Source organism: Rhagoletis pomonella, unplaced genomic scaffold (assembly GCF_013731165.1).
Source record: "Rhagoletis pomonella isolate Grant_MI unplaced genomic scaffold, Rhpom_1.0 Rhpom_scaffold_00006, whole genome shotgun sequence".
NCBI classification, from domain to species: domain Eukaryota; kingdom Metazoa; phylum Arthropoda; class Insecta; order Diptera; family Tephritidae; genus Rhagoletis; species Rhagoletis pomonella.
Window position 1 is genome coordinate 16,157,262 of NW_023458560.1, and position 4,422 is coordinate 16,161,683.

The window sequence follows — 4,422 nt, forward strand, 5'->3', positions numbered from 1 at the left end:
GCATATTTACATTATATTTGACAGCTCAACTGCGCCGTTTAATTTTTTATGCAAATGCGCAGACATTTTTGTAGTGATTTTATTGAATAATTTGCTGTTAATTAGTTTAAAGTAAAGCAATGTAAGTAATAACTAATAGTTTGTGAACGTGAACATAAAAATAGATTGATTAACTTGGTGTTTTGAAGCAAAATTAAAAGGTAATAGGGGAACCCCCAAAATTTGTGTTAAAATTTAGTGTTTGATTTAAAATAAAATAAGTTATTTTGTACAAAAAAATAACCATATTTATCGTTAAATGTGGCACTAAACGGAAGTTCTTTTAAATATGATTCCACAACAATTTTATTAGTGATACTTAAACGAGGTAAATGATAAATACTGAACTTACGTTAACATATTTAAATGTTTACCTAAAACAATTTTAAATATATTTTGCTTGCTCCTAAGACTTTTTTTCCCGAAGTTTCCGTCCGTGTATATTCTAAGTTTTTAGGCGCACTTCCATCAAGTAAATATTTTACGGCAGATACCTAAAAAGAAAAAAAAAAATGGACAGTAATAACACTGGTCTACAAATTTCAACTTTTTTTTCTGCGAATAAGACGGGACCTGGTGTTTCTGAACGGATTTTTCGTGCTGAACACGAATCCGGGGTCAAAAATGTCCCATCACGTCACGTTTTCGAGAAAAAAGGGGTTGAAACCCCTAAAAACAGCGTTTTTGGCCATTTTCGAAAAATTATAGAGCTGAACGTGGTACAAATTTTGCATATATTCGGCTCTACAATTTTTCGAAAATGTCCAAAAACGCTGTTTTTAGGGGTTTCAACCCCTTTTTTCTCGAAAACGTGACGTGATGGGAAGTTTTGGACCCCAGATTCGTGTTCAGCACGAAAAATCCGTTCGGAAACACCAGGTCCCGTCTTATTCGCAAAACCCTTGTAGACCAGTGTAATTTATGCAAGATATACAAGATTTATAATTAGTAATTACATATTTTTCCTCATTAATTTCATTTATTTCAGCTTCCATCTTTTGAAGATCTTCTTCTGTTTTAAGCGGAAATGCTGTTGTTATGGCAGTTACGTCTTGGCGAGTTTTATTAAATGCTTGCAACTGAACTTTCTGATCGGCAATCATTTCCACTACAATCTTGTTTTGATTTTCTGTTGTTGCTGTAAAAAGTAAAAAAAAATACAATATTGCTAATAGCTTTATTCTTAAAAACTTGTTTTTAAAAAAGAGCTAACGATATATTAACAATGCGTATTAAAATCACCTTGCAATTTCGAAAGGTTTTCTCTTAAAATTGTTTGATCGGCCATCATTTCAGTGATTAATTGGTTTTGTCTTTCAATCATTTCTACAATATATAACAAAAAATATTATTACTTGATGTATTAAGGTATTAAATACATTTTTAGTAGCCTACCTTTGAACTGGATACATAGATGACATGGGGCTTTCGTGATACGATCTGAAAAATAAAATGTTTACCTTGAGAATTGTATCTATTTAAATAATCAAACATTCTGACTACTCTTTTATACTCACAATTTTTTAGTTCGTTTCCTACAAAAGCATGCGATCTCTGTAGTTTTCCCGGTTCGTTCTCCATATTTATATTATTTTTTGTACTAGTGTTTGTATATGTATTTTATTTTGTATGTATTAATTATATTTTAGTTTTACTTTTAAGTGCACTCATGTAAAATTGGCATTAAAATAACTTTACTTTCATATGGCAGCGACAGAAGTTTGCAGCTAATTCTATCTGTATTATATATTTCCTCTGTTTCTTCTAGTATATTATCGGCAGTACAAATGCCTAGTGCCGATATTGAATCTAATGGCTCTCTATATAGGGCATTAAAAGGCATACATTATTCGGAGCTGTTACACTTAGGGAATATTCGTTAGTTGAGTAGCTATAAATGATGAAATTTTTTTCTCTAATCCCTAAAAGTTTTTGTTCCTCTATTAAATTTGTATGACAATTTCTTTTGTACAATTGCTGCAAAATATCAGTGGGCTTGCGCACATCTTTTTTAATCAATTGTAAGTGGTTTTCGAACTCGTATGCAGAGAAGTTATATAGCATATCATGCTGCCTGACACAAGCACATAGGTGAAGCAAACTGTGAACATTGTATGTTACACTTTGTGGTCCAAAAACTGCTCCAAAGTTATGGACAAAATGCTTTAATAACCCTTCTGCTACTGCGATGTTATTTTGGAAATTTTTTGGGCATAACAATAACCTTATTGCGCAATGTAGGAGCAGAAATGCAAAGTAAAAATCATCACCAACATTATTTTTTAAAACTAAAACACCTGTGTACAGTAAAAATTGGCGAAATTCTGTAGCTTTCCAGTTGGCAAGTTCCTCCAAACCACGGGGCAATCTTGCAAATTCTTTGGTAATATTTTTTTTAATGAAATCAATAATTTAGATATATTTAACTTGCTCGAGTTTGAAATTTTTTCATTTTGCTGTTAATCTAAAATTTCTTGGACAAATTGGTTTAAAAACTCGCTAACATCATTAGGTTTTTGCTTCCCAACATAGATACCAGCAGGAAAAACCTTTATGTTTTTAATATTAACTACTCTAACTAGTATCGGCCAAAGCTGCATATTTGAGCTCTTAAAGATCGGCAAACCATCAATATTAATATCACAAATAATTTCAACGAAATTTTCTAAAATATGTGCCGCCTTCATTAAACCTTGCTTTATACCGAAATGTGCATATTGGCCAGGTTGCACAGCTACTACATTTACTCTTGAAGTACTTTTTTCCAGAAGCGTCGATGGAGAAAGGGGTACATCTATGCCATTACTTCTTAAAAGGCACAATAACTCTCTCATGTTTTTATGAGATGGTCTACTCTTAATGTGCCATTGCCCTAGATCATTTATTAGTTTAATCGTTTGGCCAGTTGTCCCACCGAATTGTCCATGTGAGGAAACTTCTCTATCTGTCGGTATATGATTAACCAAGTCAACCGAGTCAATATTTTCTAAGCCAATTGCTTCATCGGTATATTGAATTTGCGCATTTGCCTTATTTGCATTTTCTAATCTTAACGAGAACTTTTCCCTTTCTAATTTTATAACTCTTCTTCTGTGTCGTGCACTGCACTGCATATTTGTTTATTTATTTAATAATTTATAATATCAATTTTAATTTATATTATTCACCAGTAAAACTCACTCTATCTTTCTGCAAACTCAATTTCACTTTTATAAATTCTGTATACCAAAGCGTACACTTGAAACCAGTTGCGCAGTTGCATTATGCCAGAGTTGCCATTACAGAATTTTACTGAATCTAGGTATGTTGAAAGATGTTTGTTTAAGCACATGGAACTGACACGCGTTATAGCAAGTAAAAAATTTAACATACATAGGTGATTTTAATAGTTCTCAAAAAATATATACTTCTATAAGTTCGCTTTATTTATTATTAATTTATTTATTTTGAATGAAATCATTTAATTTTTCTCTCTTGGCAACACAGCGCAATAAACATCGTGTAGTGATTACGATCGTTAAAACACGAGCAATGATCGGATAACAATAAGGTGGTGTAGAGACACCGAGTTGGTCCGCTACTGCATTACAGAGGAGCATTTTGTAAGTAATCCAATATGACACAAATGGACCACATGGTCCTACGATTTTTGCAGGGTTCCTCTCAAAATTAAATGTCACTTTGCTCTCTCACTTTCCTCTACTTTGCAAGTTTTTTGCGTACGCGAACGCAAAAAGCTGATAGTTTTTGATAACTTTCAATAATTAATAGGTACGCGAACGCAACTGATGGATGAGCGCAGATGCTGTATGGCTAATGTGACCAACTAATTCTTTGCTCGTAGAAGTACAGGTTAGGTTGGGTTAAGTTAACGCCGCGAGCCGATTACGAAATTTCGAATGCAGTGCTTGTTCAGAAGTGCGAGCAAAAAAGCCTCCATCTTAGCCCCGAGAAGGTTGGACAGTCTAAAAGAAAGTGTGGAGCTGATTCCTCTTCATCTTCCTCTTGATCAGGGATCAGTTGAAGTTCCTAGTCTCACCGCATGAATACCAATCGCACAATGGCCTGTCAGAACCCCCATCACTAGCCCTTGAGAGGTAACGTGTTTTAAAGTGCCCTATAAAAACATTTTCTGCAGCAGAGAAACGTCTTCTTTTCCTTTTTTATGTCACAAAAGGACCTGTTTTCCTTTAGCCCAATAGCAGTTCGTGCTGCGACAATTTTGTATGCAATATCCGCATGCACCGTGTTCAACATATGTATGTTAAGCGCCAGTGCAGGTGTGGTTCCTAATGCTCCGCTAATTCCTATTTTACAAGTGTAGCCGTCTCTAGTGAGTTTGACGAGACAATGAATGAATTAACTTAGGCGAGAGACCTCACC